Source organism: Talpa occidentalis, unplaced genomic scaffold (assembly GCF_014898055.3).
Source record: "Talpa occidentalis isolate TD23 unplaced genomic scaffold, MPIMG_talOcc4v2.1 talOcc4.17, whole genome shotgun sequence".
NCBI lineage: Eukaryota > Metazoa > Chordata > Mammalia > Eulipotyphla > Talpidae > Talpa > Talpa occidentalis.
The window spans coordinates 5,359,879-5,377,481 of NW_023601754.1; positions in this window are offsets into that span (position 1 = coordinate 5,359,879).

Here is a 17,603-nt window from a genome sequence, read left to right on the forward strand (position 1 = left end):
GGCAGCGCTAAATGCAGGATTTATAAAGATGTCTCCGCCATCCAGCCCAATTGTGGACACCATAATAAATTCATGAGCGGGTGCCAGGGTAGCGCACTTCATTATGTGCGAGGCTCCTGGCCATTAATCTAGCCGGGCGGCCGGCAGGATTCCTGGGGAAGGGAGACAAATTTATGCGGCCCAAACTTACTCATTCCATTATGGATTTAATCGGCCCGGCTCCAGGCTGCACAGAGGCGAGGGGACCATTTTTTACACTTTGGATCAAGTGTTTGTAACTCCCCGTTGTGTCTTATTTCTTCCACAATAACGCCCTAATTTTAGCCTTCAAGGGGCATGGCTCCTAGAGACCTTCATTGCTGCCACTTACTCCAGATAAAATATTTATACAATCAATTGACAGAGAGCATTTTCCCTTAAATGTTCTATTAACATGGAAATGCTCATTTGCAAAATGGGCCCAGGAGCCTCTCTAGACACTTAACCCATTACTTCGCAGAACAGAAAGTTGGCAGAGGGTCTCAAAAGGAGAAATTGCAGGTGGGTCACGCTGAAGGTGTTTTCTTCATCCCATGAGCATTGTTCTGATGTGCGTGCATTGCGGTTGTGCACAGACACGCCATCATTCTACTGTGACAGATTAGGAAGTCCTTCGGTCTTTCGGTGGAACTAAAATTGGAAATTTCTAGAAGCAGCTGGACTTACGCCATATTCCCATTGTACTCTAATAAAAGAACACCTTTTTGGTTTCCAAGAGCCTGTGGCAAGGCCAGCAAATACTTGACACAGGGACCACCACGTTCCCTTCCTGCACAGTGGACGGTGTGTTTTGTAGGTACGCCCAGACGACTCCTCAGAATCTTCCTCTACGCAGGTAGATAACAGCAACAACTCTCCATCAATAAGTAGCAGTAATTGCATCGATTATAGAGTGCTTACGATGAGTCAGCAGGATACTTAGCTTTACATGTAGTAACTCTATCTCCACAACAACCCTACAGGCAGCCACTAATCCCCTCCTCACATTACAGATGAGGATACCGGGGGACAGCAAGGTGAATAACTTTGACTGGAAGCACACGACAGTGAATGGTACCATTGTCCATCCCACCTAGAAGGTGGCATTCCAGCCCTTCCACGACTCACTAGACACCCCCCCAAACACACCACTGACACTGCTAAATAGACCCACCTATGGAGTCTGTGCTGGGGTGCACAGAGCAAAGATGAGAGCAGTCAAGGTAAATTGAAGAGTGATGACAATGACCGTTCCGAAGGCCTGAAGCCACGTGTGCCAGGTAATGGCAGGAGACAGAAAGGATTTCCAGACGGGGGGAAGCACAAGCTAAGGTATGGAGAAATGACACTGCATGTGTGATTGGGAACAGGGCACAGAAAGATGCTCACGACAGCATCTAGAAGCATCTCCTAAGCGCGAGCTTTATTGATGCATTAGGAAAGAGAAAGGAGTGGAATTTGCCTGAAATTAGCTCTTCCCTAGCACTCCTCTGCAGAGGAAGCAGTTTCCTTTACTCAAAGACTATTTCCTTGTCTGTTTTCCAAGTTCCAGAACGTGGTGTCTGCCTGCTGAAATGCAGGTCCCAAGGGTATGGGTGAAGGAGGTGGACACAGGAAGACCCCTTCAGGCGTTTAGACCAGAGAAGTGTCTCAGACAGAGGAAGGATCAGTGTCCCATCATGATTCACTGGAGCCCTAAGAAATGAATGCCAGCTAGAGTTGTGATCTAGGCTTGGTCAGAATAAAATGGAGCATCAGCATGTCATTCAACTTGGAACTGGGATATGACCCGTATGGTAGGGAACAGAGTACTGGACAAAGATAGCCAACACCTCATTGTGTCTGGAGAGAGCTTTCCCAAAAAACACAGGGGAAAGTCAATATTTGGGTTATCAAAATCTAGTGTGCAGAATGGAAAGGGACCAACATCCTGAATATGCTGAGGGTAAGAAGGACTTTAAAATACAATCTCTCAATCTACTAGATGGGAATAATTCTAGAGAACTATGTGCTATTCTCAGGAAAATTCCCTAAGAGGCCATTTCCATGAAACTGGAACACCAAACCCTATGAAGACTATGAGAAGCAAATAAACATAAATGAAATCAAGAAGAACTATGAGGAAACCAAAAAATGCAGTTGCAGAATTAAAATCCATGATTCGTGTAGAAAAGAGTGGAATTGATATGGTGAATACTAAGACATGGAATATAGGGTCAGCTAGGGCAACTCCCGTAATTTAGAGGGAAGGGAAAAAAAAATAAAGGCAAATGATGAATGTGGAAAATACAAAGAAAAATGAGGGACATTTTATCTGTACTTTCTTGATTGTGATTTATTGGCCTGTTCCCCAGTACAGTGTTATATAAGTTCCAATAATGTAAAGAGTTTTTAATAAACCACATTTTTCCAGGTTTTACTGCTGTTCACAGTATTTAGACTTAAGTCTCTACAGGGCAGGGCTTGAAGAAAAAAGCGAATATTTTAAACATGTAAAATCACTACTCCCCTAGAGACAAACCCAGATGTCAGTTATCTGGGATTGTTTAATAAACTATCCCCATACTAAATGGTTTTAAAAGTCCCTTTATCTTGCTCATGATTCCTTTGGTAGGAATTCAGGAAAGGCTCAGCTGGATGGTTCATCCCTGAGTCACATGGTGTCTGTTGTGGGGGAGGGGCTGGCAGAGCCTCTGCCAAGATACCTCTTGCCTCCCATGCCATTGCCTTGGTGATGTGGCTGGAAGGGAGTTCAGTGGGCAGCTTCCTTTCTCTATGTGGTGCAGGGTTTACTCATGGAGCAGGGAAGTCACAACGTTTTACATGGTATTTAGGGTGCCAACAGGAATGTTCTTCAAGCAACAAGAAGTGGAAATTGCTGGGCTCGGAAACTAGCACAGTGAATCTTCCACCACATTCTACTAGTCAGAATCCATGGGGGTTAAGAAGAGAGAATCTGGAGTCCCAGTTCTAGGCAGGAAAAGAATCAAACTTGTGGCCATCTTTAATCTGTTGCCGCTCACTCTACATGCCTTGCTCTTCCCTTAGGAGGAGCATGAGGCAAAGAAGATGATAAATGTGGAGAAAAAGCATTTTTCCTTTCCCAAGAAACTTCTCAGTCCCTCATGAAAACAGATTTCTGGCAGATTCCTCCCTAAAGATCACCAGACTTGTCTGAGCCCCTGGAGAGCTTATGGTTCAAAGTCGAGCTAGAGCTCTTTCTCGAAAACTTAATAGCAAAAACTTAATTTCTTTGAGAAAAAAAAGAGAAAAAAGTAAACTTTTCCAAACATGAGAGGAAAAAAATCTGTGAGGCTTATAGTAGGAGAGCAATGAATGCATCATTTAAAACAGAAAAGACAAAATAAAATGGAAAACACCAAGTAAATGAAAGAAATGAGAACATGTATGCAAGTTTTGAAAATAAAGCCACATTTTCCCAGGCCACACTAGCCTATGAAGGAGCAAATAGGGTGTGGGATGCCATAATTGCCTAGGGGTCCAAGGATGTTCCTACATGGTGCCTAGTTTTTCTTGAATCTTCTGGGAAACTCTCTGGTGGGCTCATTACTAGGTCCAACCAACATCGTGATCACATCCTCCGGGCTCCAATGCTCCTTGCCAGGCCCCCAAGAGGTCCAGTTGCTGTTACTGCTACCTCCCTTAGGACCTATAGACACACACCCCCCACCTATGAGCCAGGGGTGCTGGAACTACATGGTGGGTATGAAAAAAATAGAAAAGGTTTACCTTTTTTTTTTTTAAGATCTGTTTGTTTATGCATACAAGAACTGGGGTGTAAGCCAGAGGTGCGAGGGGTGAGAGGAGTCACCAGAGTGAGTGGGGAGCAAAACAGGCTGATCTACTGAAATACACTGCTGAGGGGAGCCATGTAGGTCAGCTCCCTGGCCGGGGATCGAACTCGTGCTGCAGTGGCTGGTGATAGCTTGATAGTGCTGTCTTTAACCCCTGCGCCACCAGAGAGGCCCAGTTGACCTTTACTTTTATGGGCTACAGTGTATTATATAGGGCCTCCATAACCTTCCTCCCCAAGACTCTGTGATAAGAAAACACATGAGCAAGATATATCATAATGTCCCTAAGAAAAATCACTTCTCATCTGCAACCTCCATGACTTTGCCTACAGATAGCTTGATTGCAGTGGCTTGGAAGGCCTATGTCTCCAGAACATTCCTCAGACCTTTGAATGCACACACTAGGCTGCACTTAGGGCCACACACAGCTGTAGCTGACCATGGCTCCCATATAGGTAAATGACTTCAAGTCTCCTGTTGAAGGATTCACAGATGGAATAAAAGGAAAATTTGACTCCATCTGACTTCTGTGAATCAAGCCTAAAGAAAATGAAACAGGTGGGCCTCCCTGGTGGTGCAGCCGGTTGAGCACAGCGCTGTGAAGCTGTCCACAGCCTCTGCAGTGCAGGTTCAATTCCCAGCCGGCCAGGGAGATTCCCACATGGCGTAGCAGACCTCTCCTGTCTCGCCCGCTGCTCCCCTCAGCAGTGCTTTTGGTCTGTCTGCCTGTTTTGTTCCCCACTATGTCTCTGGTGAATCCTCTCACCCTCCCACGCCTCTGGCCTATACCCCAGCTCTTGTATAAATAAAAAAATAAATCTTTAAAAAAAAAAAGAAAAAGAAAATGGAACAGGAACTTAAAAGGGGCATTAGAGATAATAGACAGACTCGAACAAAAAGAAAGCAAATAATAAATTGTCTTTTAAAAGCATCATTTTATTATAAAAATAATATCCCCAATGAAGATGTAATAGGCCTCTATGAACCTTGAAAACAGTTCAGTTTGTTGGAATGTAGAGAGGAATTCACAGAGAGAAAATTCTGAGGGGCTTACAAAGCTCAGATGCCTTCGGTACATCAAGTAAACTGAGAAAACTTGAATAATGCATAGCATACGCAACTTTGTTCCTATAAATACCTTTACACTTGAAAAGCTTTCCATGTACCACACTGTCAAGAAAACCATCGCGAGAAAGAAAAGTTTATAGGTCAAATTCCCTTAGAGAACTAAAATAAATGGGAACTTTTCTAAACCACCACAAGGAAAATAATAGAAAACTTGGATAATAAATAAATAAGTAAAGAAATTCTCATAAATAGTTATTGAGTCAAAAGGGAAATAAAAACTTCAGTTACAGACTATTTCGAAAATCATAAAATGTGAACAAAACAATACTTTGTCAAAGCTGATGGGCGGTTGCCAAAGCTACACTTAGAGAAAAGAAATGCAAAGCAGTAAATTGTTTTATTATTAAACAATAAAGGATAAAAATAAATAAATGAAATCTTTGCTTCAAGAATTTAGCAAACAAACAACAAAATAAACCTAAATAAAGGTGGATAAAATTAAGTAGATAAAAGCAAAAATGATCGATTTAAGAAAACAGTATAAATGTATGGGATGACTCATTAAACCATAAGAAAACAGCTTTTACTCTGGAAAAGTTTAAACAAAAAGGAAAATGAAAACACACCCAAATAAACCTAAAAATGAGAAAGGAAATGTAACAAGAGATAAGAGCTTTTTTTAAAATGAAATAATAAAGTCCTTTCTAAGTTAAAAAGTAAAGAAGAAAAGGATAAAGGAAAAAAAAAATAGACTACCAGCCCAAAAGTTTCTGTGCTCTCAAGAATTTAAAAATCAAAAGCATATGACAGTCTAGGGAAAAAATACATTTTTAATGTATGTGGTTGACTAATCAACTAAATTAATAAGAATCAAAGAGCACCCAATAGAAAATGGGAAAAGAATATGAATAGGCAACTCATAAAATAAAAATTATTAATGCCCAATACATTTTTTAAAAAGTATTCAATCTGAATAGTATTGAAAAAAGCAAAATAAGAGGACAGATACTTGAAAGGTAATAGCCAGAGTTCATAAAGGCATAGGCAAATTGGCTTGGAAATAAGAACAAAAAGCTTTAAAATATAACCTTTGAGTTAACAATACTATTTCTAAAAATCCATGCTGAGGATATTATTATGTGTACATCTGTTTATTTACAAAACTATAGATCCCGGCATTATACATAGGAAAAACTAGAAGTGACAACATTTCTAACAACAAGAAGCTGGATAAATGAATGTGGTACATCCATAGCATAGGATATTATGTAATGCTTAAAAACCAGTGCCTTATAAATTCTTTCATGTTTTATTAAGCAAAATAGGGAGATGACTAACCAAGTAGATTTAAAGTTTATAGACAAAGTTCAAAGGAATCTGAAATACGTGTGATTTTTAATTTTTAAATTTAGTTGTCTATGTATTTCAAATACTATTAAAATCAATAGATTTATTTTTGGAACCAAGTTAAAAATTTGCTATTTTTCATAAATCTAATTATGAAGTAAATTTCCCCCCAAAATTGTCAATGCAATGGACAATTTCTAAGAAAAAATATTGATAAAAATATATTTATGGCATTTCAAAACTAAAAAAATTGCCATTGAAAACATCTCCAGGGCTAGATTGTCTTTTTGTGACTATTTGCACATTTCCAGAGGGCCAAATCAGTTCCACACTAACAATCTTTCCAAAGTTAGACAAAGTTAGAAAGCTTCCTGAGTCATTTTATACCATAGCAAAACATGACAAAGATAACACAGACCTCCATAGCACAATCTCACTTAAAAAGATAAATGCAACTGTTTTCTAAATTTAAATATAAACTATCAAATTGAAACCAGAAGAATGTTCAAATTGCACACTAAATACCATTCCAAATATTAGTTATGCCAGGAAATAAACAATGGGTTTAATATTAGTAACATCCATTAAGACAAAACTTCAATAAAGCAAAGGAATATAGGGGGATATTCCATCTAGTTATTTCAAGAGATGCCAAAAGGAAATTTGGTCATATTCAACTTCCGGTTCTTAGTAACCAGGGAAGAGAACACATACCTCCTTACTGTGCTAAGATCTGGTATAGTGGTTTAAAACATGTGTCCTGGCTGCCTCTAGTTGCTCGAGATAGAAGTCACGATGCAGATTAAAAATTAGAATATGTGAAATATATGTATGAAACGGTATGATCGTATGAGAGGTTCTGCAGAATGATTCAGTGGAAAAGAGTCTGGTCTGTGTGTGTGTGTGTGTGTGTGTGTGTGTGTGTGTGTGTGTGTGGATTGAGGGGGTATAGAAAAAACAAGATAGGTCAAAAATTTTTATATCTAGAGATGGGACTATGTGAGCTCCCTATCTTGTCCTGCATATAGAATCTAAAATGAAAGAACATTACTTTAGAGAAAAACTAACTGTATATAAACTATAGTTCCAAATTAATAAATGTAAAAATAAGTTATGTCTTACTTGGTTTATTCGCAATGTTATTTCTATTTGGCATAATAAAAATTACTTGAAAAGTAAAGAGCTTGAAAAACAATCCAAAACAATGAACCGAACATTTATTAGAACAAATTAAAATCTAGTGTGGTATCTGAATTCACAATAAATTGTACAAAAATTTTTTTGGAAATAGCAGCAAAAGTGAGTTAGAAAATAAATATGATCCCAGATGCAAAACATTAATAGACACAACATATTTAAGAATAAGATTTATGATAGATATACAGAACTTACATAAAAATATTTTATGGAAGTAACACAAAATAATCTGTAAGTAAAATAGAGACCATATTTCTGGATGGCGAGATAAAATATTGAATGGATGCCCATTATTTCTAAATGTTATGATATAGTTCATACATTTCAATCCAAGCCCCACTGATATTTACCTGGAAGATCAAGGAGAAATAGTATCAGATGGAGATGAATCTAAAAAGCTCTCTGAGCAAAAAAACGGACAATTATAAATCAGAGACATCCTGCAGGGCAGGAGGAGGGAGAGGGATCAGAGGGAGGGAGGGAGCAGCACAGGGGACTGAGGTGACGGTGCACAGGTGCATTGGTGGAGGAAACTCTATGGGGACTACACCCGAGGGGGTGGGGAGAAGCAAATATTGTTTAAAAATGAACAATGATGTAAAAAATAAAAAAAATTAATATAAAAAAAGACAAACTTCTTCAATTTCAGTTAAAGTTTTCTGAAAGCCAATTACATGAAATAAGACTTTATTTTTGAGGTTAATATTTATTTATAAAGTGGAAATTACAAACACCTGGAAAAAAACTGCCTTTATATTTATGGAATTTTCAGAAATTTATTTCTTTAAACTATCAAAAAATTAAAAATTGTCAAAAAATAAAAAATAAAAAGCTTTCTGGAAGAACAGAGAGGTAAAATTATTCAGAACCTTGCTGGGGTGGGGAGCGGGACTGATTTACTCGACCATGTGTTAAGATACACTATGAATACAATAATTAAAACTGTCAGATACTTCTCAGCACATGTTTAGTTCTGCTTTGGTAACAAACAACCCCAACCACTCCTTACTCCATGAGATGGAATCAGGGCAGAGAAGAACAGTATTCTGGAATGTTCCCCCACTGTCAAGCAGAGGCTCAGCCTAGATGAGACCCACATCATATCTACTCACATCTCACCGGCATGCAGCCATAAGAAGGCCAGGCAGTGCAGGACAACCACATTCCTTCAAGCCAACATGCCCAAAATGTTGGCAGATGCATGAATGACTACTACAAAAACTTGCAGGAAAAAAACAAAGGAGCAGCTAACCCTTAGCTGGAATAGATCCTATCAAGAATAACCGTGGGGCCTCCCTGGTGGCGCAAGGGCTAAGTCTCAGCACTATCAAGCTATTGCCAGCCACTGCAGCACGAGTTCCATCCCCAGGCAGCCAGGGAATTGACCCATGTGGTGAGACAGGTCTCTCCTGCCCGCTGCTCCCCTCAGCAGTGTATTTCAGTAGATTTGCCTGTTCTGCTCCCCACTCTCTCTGGTGAATCCTCTCACCCCCTGCACCTCTGGTTTACACCCTAGTTCTTGCATGCATAAATAAATATTTTTAAAAAATGAACATGAACTATTTTCTCTGAATTTTCATTAAAAATGGCAATTTTAGGGGCCTTCCTTGTGGCTTACGGGTTAAGTCTCAGCACTATCACCGCTAAGGCCTGAGTTTGATCAGCAGTCAAGGAGCTGATCCACATGGTGCAGCGGACCTCTCCTGACTTGCCTGCTGCTTCCCTCAGCAGTGTATTTCAGTAGATCTGCCTGTTCTGCTCCCCGCTCTGTCTCTGGTGAATCCTCAAACACACACCCCCCACCTCTCGCCTACACCCCAGTTCTTCTATGCAAAAATAAATAAAACTCTTTTTAAAAAATGGCAATTTCAAAATTTGCTGTTTTTAAGCAAAAGAACGGTGTCTTGTTTGAAAACTTACATTTTTCTGAGGTTGATTTACAAAAAAAAACCTTATCTATATAATATGTGTGATAGCATTATGCCAAAGAAGATAGAATTAGGCAATAACAACCATTACAAAAGCTGACTAAATATTTTAGGTGATAAAATTTGTCTCTTATAATAAACTTCAGATGCTAAATATACAAAAAAACTTAAAAAGCAGAAGAAACTAAATATGAAAAATACATATCTTTAATCTTACCTTAACCATATATATACTATTAAAATAAAAACTACTCTCTGTATGAGTTTTTACATCTGTGTATATATTAATCATATTTACATATGATTAAGAGAGAAATTACTGATCTTAAAAGCAATGGGATAAATTTCAAGAAAAAGAAAGAATTTTGACCAAAGTCCATTAAAATTGCTTAATGTAAACATTCATTCATACATGCACATGTACACATGCAAGAAAGTCAAACAATAGACTGGGGAAAATATCTGTAACAAAAACACTGATCTTAATACAGACTAGGTATAGAGTTTGTAAAAAAGAAAAACAGAAGATATTCCACTGAAAAATGTATAAAGGACATGAACAGACAATTCACGCAATAAAAATATACAAATAATTGCAATCATTTTCAAAAAATCAACCCCAGAAAAATGCAAATTTTAAAACAAGACACTGTTCTTTGCTTAAAAACAGCAAATTCAAAAATGGCCATTTTTAATGAAAATTCAGAGAAACTGGCCTTCATGTTCATTCTAACAAGAGTGTATTGCAGTCATTTTTCTGACTGGAAAATGTAACAATAGCAAAAACACTAGGGAAAAACCCAAGTGTTCAACAACGGAATTTTTATTGAATAAATACTAACACATCCATACTGTGGTCTATCCGTATACCTTTGGAGTAACAATGCTCACAAATGTAATAACGACATAGATAACACACACATTTTGGTGTCAATTTGAAACAAACAAAAACAAAATAAAGCGGCAGTTAATCAGCATAAATTCTGTTTCAGGAAAACTTAGGCAAAAAACATATATAATATAGAATAAAAATCTAAAGGGAACTATCAACCTATCTCTGGCTATCTCTGAAATATAAAGAATTTTTTTCTCCTTATTTGTTCTTATTTTCTTTACAGGCATGCATTACTAAAATAATCCAAAAAATATAATTTTAAGCAAAAAGATTAAAAACATATTTTGTTTAGTTTAACAAAATTCTAAATAGTTATTAAATGTTCCTAAATGTGTTCATCTTTAATGTGATAATTGAGGATACTCAAGTGCAAAGAAGGTAACTATGTTACCTAAGTGCTACCTTTCTTCCATTCCTGTGGCCCTGACAGACATCATAAATCAATCCCAGCATTTTCCCGCAATAGATTCAGATACTCACCAGACACAAGCACTGTGGAGACCCACTACCAGTCCCTTCAATGATTTCCCATCTGCAATGTTGAGCAGAGCCCTTAAATGCTCATCAAAAGGCAAAGACTCTCATTCTAGATCTGCTGCCAACTGGAGCAAGTTAATTCTGTCTGAGAACTGAGCACCTCTGTAAAATGAGGATTGCTGAAGTCTCTACCAGCTCTGGGGAATTCTGATCAGCTATCCATTTGCTGAAACCACCATTGTACTCACCTTTTCCAAAGTGGTCCTGCAACAAATCATCAGGTACCCACGGACATTTCCTTGAACTGCCCGATGCTCCATGATGCTTAGTATCTCTCTCTGTCAGTCTGCATTTCTCAGGGGTGGTGCTGTTGACATTTTGAACTGGATAATTCTCTGTTGGGAACTTTTTGCTGCATCTTAGAATATTTAGATGCATCCCTGGGCTCTGCCTCCTGCATGCCAGGAACACACCCTCGTCATGACCCTGAAAAACCTCTCCAGACGTTGTCCCTTGGGGGGGTGAGGGGTGCAGAGTGGCCTGTGGTTGAGGACCACTGCTACAGATCCTTCTTTCTGGAGGAAGAGATTTGCTGAAGCAGCCCCTCATCCTGGTGAGGGATGGAAAGGGGGTATGCGAATCCTCCACACCTGTCATCCAGACCTCTCTTTGAGGACCCACCCATGTCTGGGGGTCTGAAATGCAGACCTGGGATGCAGCCTGCTGTGGCCCACACTACCTGCCTGCCAAGCACATAGCACAGCTGCCAGGAGCACCAGGGTCTTCCACAGAGGGGTGTAAATCACCATTCTGGGCTGGCTGGGCACTTAACATAATGAAATGATTGATAGGTGGATATTTATACTCAGCTGACGAAATGGACAAATCAATCAGCTTCTGGCAGTGCAGAAAAAGGACCGTGGGAGGAAGTAACAGACTAACAGACTCCAGGACCACTTCCTGTGGGTATCATGGAAGATTCTGGAACATTTTGCAACAGATTCCTGAGACGTTTATAAGGCTCCTTGCAGTTTCATGGCTTCCCTCACTGTTACCTGCCACAGGGAAAGTAGTCATTTTCCCAACTCTAGATGAGGAAACTGAGGCTCAGCGATGTATAGAAATGAGCCATGCATGGGTGCACCGTCGCGGCGTGCTGACGTCCATTCAGAGGGTTTAGTTCTTCAAATTAAACAAAGGGGAAAAAAATACTCCCCATTTTTGTCAGAGCCGAGATGATTTCTCACTTTCAGTTCATCATTTGGGACTGAGGGGGATGTAACTCAATTAAAGACAGAAACATTAAATGCACCGTAAAACCATCACGCAGGGGGGATTTATAGGGGTATTGATTAACATCACGAGTAGAGTATTTACCTTAATCAATAGGGAAAGGTGATTTAAGTGTTTAGGTGTCTCTTGCACTTCTCTTGGCCAAGGGTTCCTTAAAAGCTGCATTTGACGCGCGCCACGCCTCAAAGCCACCCCTGCGTCCGTGAGCCACACTGGAGTCCTCTCCTTCCACACCAGCACCCCGGTTTTTGACCCTTATTGCAGCTGGGGTTCTCTCACAATGATGCTGAGATGCAGGTTGGAGAGCAAGAGGTTTTTGTAAGAATCAACATCTGTGAAAGAAAATGAAAGAAACAATAGAACCAGGAAAAAGTCACCTGGTCAGGGTGCTCTAGGGGGAGAAGTGCCCTCAATGTCCACGTTAGGCTGAAGTGGCCAGGGCCGGTACCCCGACTCGCTCGGCTGCCCGCCACCCAGGAAGGCACGTCCTCAGACATGCCCTGTGGTTCTGAAACTCAGGCAGACCCTGAAGGGGCTGAGGCTGGAGGTTGCCCCTGAAGTCACTCCCCACGGCTGCACAGAAATCCTCCCTGAAGGAAGGTCTGGGTAACACATTTCTGAGTCTACCCCCCTCAAGGAGTCTGGAGATGGTACCTATAAACCATCATCTGTTAGGGGCCTCCTGGTGGTGCAGGGGTTAAGTCTCAGCACTATGAAGCTATCTGCAGCCACTGTAGCATGAGTTCCATCCCCGGCCAGGGAGCTACCCACAGGGCGCAGCAGACCTCTCCTGTCTCCCCGCTGCTCCCCTCGGCAATACTTTCAGTCCGTCTACCTGTTCTGCTCCCCACTCTGTCTCTGGTGAATCCTCTCACCTACCCCGCACCTCTAGTCTATACCCCAGCTCTTGTATGCATAAAAAATAAATAAATCTTTAAAAAAACAATTGGAAATAGAACTTTCATATGATGGAGCTGCTGGACCAAATACCACTTCTGGGCATTTATGAGAAGACTACAGAAACACAAACTTGAAAATTTCATTGCAGCATGTATTGACAATAGCCAAGATTGGAGACACCTGGGAGCCCACGAGTGGGTGGAGAAAGACTTAGCGCGTCTACACAGTGGAATACGACTCAGCTGCAAAAACATGAGATCTTGACATTTTCAACATGCCCTTCGAGGGGATTACACCAAAGGAAATAAGCCAGAGAGAAACAAACACTGTATGATCTCGCCCATATGCAAAAATAAAGAAAGGAGGCAAATAAAACAAAATGAAAACAAACCCTTGGATTCTAACAACAGAATAGTGGTTACGGGGAAGGAGTGGGGTCTGCTGGGCGGTGGCGGATGGGCACGAGGCCTCTGGCGTGGGTGTGGTGTAGACAGATGTCCAGGCAATGAGGTAGTGCACCCCAAACTTCCAGTGTTATCCACCAATGTTATCGCAGTCTAAAAAAAAAAGAAATGGGAAGGTAATTAAATAATTATTCAATAATTATTCAATAATTAGTTAATTAATGACTGTTCATCATAATTTTTTTAACGCTTAGATTTCAGGACCTTAGTTGAACTTTCCCGGGGGCAGCATAGGAATCTGACTTTTGTCATGAGAGGCCGAGATCCTTTTTATATTTAATGATGAAGCTGGAATAGGTTCTAAGCAATTGTGATTTAAATTCTGTATTGAAGTATGAACAGTAGGCTATGGGTGTGGTGTGGTTCCTGCGCCTGAGGAGGTGTGATCCTAAGCCTCTGAGTCACCTACAATGTTGTACACCAAGGTCACCGCAATTAAAATATATTATAAAGTTAATAAAATATATATATTTAATAAATAAAATATAAATATATGCAAAAAGTAGTGATAATAATCGTGCAATCGATGGATGACGATAGCAGCCATAAATCACTCTTCTTGCCCCCTGTCCTTCTCGTGTGACTTTGGAATTCCTCTCAGAAAAAAAGCAGAGTGTATTTCCTGCCCTACGTAGTGTATTTACCCCATAGAAGAGAGACAAGTGTGAATCAGCGCCTGACCTTGGCGTCTGGAGACTGACGTGCTTCTCCTCGTCCCCAGGGGCGGTGAGAGACAGCTGGAGCAGAGCTGCCCAGTGGGAGACCCCCGGCCAAGCCCAGCCCAGAGCAGACCCCTGACCCACCTGCAGACACACACGAACGCGCTGGCCCAGGTCGGCCCCTCTCCAGCAGACCCACATGCCACTGACGTCACGTGGTTGTCAAATAGGGTGATGGTGGCCTCCATTCATTGATATATTTGATCAGTCTTAGTTAATAATCCTTGATTACGTCCTCGTCGCCAGCCACTGTGTTCATTGTCCTGAGTTTATTATTTAATCCTCATAGTAACCATGAACCCTGGGAACTGTTAGCACGCCCATTTTACAGAGGAGGAAACTGAGGCACAGATGACTGAAGCGATGGTCCAAGATCACACACCCGTCTGTGCCGAGTGCCAGGAGTCTCAGAAGACCTGGGGAGGGAGCACAGAGCACTGGCCTGGTCATCAGAGGGTCTGAGAAGGGGCAGATGACCGCAGAGAGAAAGTTGGGGAACCTTTCCTAACATTATAGGTCTGTGTGCAGAGATGAAAAGGAATAATTAATTGTCGCGATTACAGTCACACCACATTCTCAGGAAAGAGACTCCGCAAAAACCTCACCTCACAATGGAAAGATGATGAATCCAAAGGCTCTGGGCGGGTGGCAGCAATGCTCCTGGCGTTACCTTTGTCTCCACAGGGATGGAAGAAGGGCGGGGCTGGTTGGTGCAAAACAGCCAGCGCAGAAGGCCCCTTCTGCCGACAGGACCCCCCCTGCACTCTGGAGACAGAGCCCTCCCCCTCACAATGTCTGGTCAGCCCCAAATGACTGGGCTCGAGGCTTACAAAAAGTAATTATTTTGCTAAATTTCAAGGGAGTTAAACAAATCAAGCTGGCCTCTGAATTAACTCCTAGATACCTGTCGTCTGTGTTAAGTGAGGTAATAAAGTCCTTTGCCAAGCGCGTGCTCTCTGCATCCAGAGCCGTCCGTGGGGACGTGGGTGATGATCTAGCCCCCTTTTCTGTCTGCTTATGTAGCCAAACTTGGGAATCCCCCAGTCTCTCCCAGTGTCCAAGTGCTGATTGGGGACCCCACGCTGCCCAGCACTGGAGACCCCATCTGGTCTCGTCCTCAGACCCCTCACCAGGGCACTAGGACTCTGGGCACCTGCACCAGGCGGGCAAGTGCCCCTTGCTGTGGGCAACCTCGGTGGCTGTCACCAACCTCTTGGGGATGCCCAAGCACAGTGTTGGGGCCCACAGGGAGCAGTCCAGCCCAGAGAGCAGGAGCCTGGACCCAAGGCATGTGGCTGTTGCCATTGGGCAACTTCCCTAACCTCTCCAGACTCCATCTCCTCATCTGGAAGGTGCGGGAGTGACAGGCTCCTCAGAAGGCTCAGTCCATACGGTGCGTGGAACAGCACCTGGCCCTGAGCGGGGTCGGCAGAAGTATTAGCTCTGCTTGGCTTTATCGCCTCCATTTTCCCTCTCCCGACCCCCTATTCCAGCCACCCTTCCCCTCTCCACCCAAACACCGGGGAAAATCCCCCCAGAGGGACAGGACGGGCTCCATGAGCTGGCCCAACAGGAGCGCAACTTTGGAGAAGAAAGTTCAATAAATGGGCAGAGAGGAAGCATCCGGCCTGGAGCTGGGATGGCACTGCCCCAGGGGCCCCGCGGGACCAGACAAGGTGTAGACACTTCCCATGCTGCGATCCCCAAGGCCGGACCTCCACTACCGCAGGGCTGACTCCCTAACCTGGAGACCCTCAGCCCCTGAGCCCCTCAGCCATGCCCCCTGACTGTGTCTCCCTCCCCTGCCCCTGCAGCTTTGCCAGGAGGCCCGAGTTGTCCTGATCTCTTTTCTCTTTAAATCCCTTCTCTCTATTTGAAATGCGCCTTTAATGTAAGCCACATCAAATCCTTTTGGGAAGTAGGAAGCGTAGACATCATAAATAAACACATTTGGATTAACTGAGGAGCAGCCAGGGAGAAGGCAGAATTATGGAATATATTTTTAAGTGGATGCAGCTTTATTACTCTCAAGTATTTACAGTGACTCTTCCGCACCGGCCGTTCTGTGATGCTAACTGCTGACAAATTATTTCTAAGTCGAGGCCCTGCTGGGACTGCTTTGTTGACTAGATGAGAGGACACTAATTGGAGGCCAGCGGTTGCACTAATTACAAAGGAACCCGCACTCTTCGGTAAGTAGGCCGAAGTGGGGTCTCCCTCGCTCCCCGCCCACGCCACACAGGGCACAGCTCAGGGAGCCCTGACTTCGCGGGCTCAGCCTGGCCTGGATCTCAACCCAGACTTGGCAACGGTGGCTGCAGCCAACCCCTTCCAGATTGCCTCTGCTCACTCCTTTTGATTTTCTGAGAACTCTTAGCAATGCAGGAGAAAGAAGTGGGGCGCCTGTAGCCATGTTTCTAGTCTGGGACTCACCCCTTTTCATTCAGTCAACACTGAGCACCGAATGTTGGGGGAAAGGATGCCACAAACACAGGTTTTAGGGACCCCACCCTGCCCCAGACCAAGGAGATGCAAGACACCAAGGTCTGCAGACCCCACGATGTCATCGCCACAGCAGGGAGGGGTGCTGGGACCTGGGGGTGCAGTTAAGCAGCCAGGCTGGGTATATAAACAATCATGTGGGATGTGGGTGTGGGGTCTCAGCTCTTCCCCAGCTCTCAGGGTGCCTTAGGACGAATTCACCAATGTATCTCCCTCCCTTTCTCCCCGAGTTATTCCTCTCTTCACGTCCCCTTCTTCTGTACACAAACCCTTCATTAACCTTGTCGTGTGTCTGCAGTTGAGTCTCATTCTGAGGCCCTTTGAAGCGCCCGGGTGAGGACCCACAGCCAGGCCACCCCTTTCACATCGGGGTTGCCTGGAACGCTGCTACTCCGCAGTCGCCGTGGACCGCCGGCCTTGGGGACCCGACACTGGCCAACAGACGAGGTCCTGCGGTTGACCGTTTGCTGAGGGACCATAAACGCAGCCATAAACTGCGGTGATTCCAAACAGCGTCAAAGGCTGTGGAGAGATGACAGAGCCACGGGCGGGCGGCCCTGGGAGGCGGGGTGGCCCCTGTGGGCACCTGAGAGGGGATGGTGACTCGGACCCAGACGGGGGGGGGTGCGGGTGATGGTAAGTGAAGGATTTGGCCGGTGTCTGGGCCGTTGTCTTTAGCGGGTTGCATGAGAGGAGCCGGGGGAGAGGGACAGAGCCACTCTGAGGCTTGGTCCTGCTCCCCTGTCGCTGTCGGTGCCAAGGCCAGCCGGGGGGAGGGAGAGAAATGAGCTAAATAGAACATTCGAGAGGAATTTTCTCCCCCGCCTCATGCACATGTCACCACCCTAACCGCAGGACAGCAGGATGCGACGGCGGCGTTGGAGAGAGGGGCTTGGCAGAGCTGAGTGAATTAAAACGGGGTCATCGGGACTACCCCAGCCCACATGATGGGCGTCTGAATAAGGAGACGAGGACTCGGT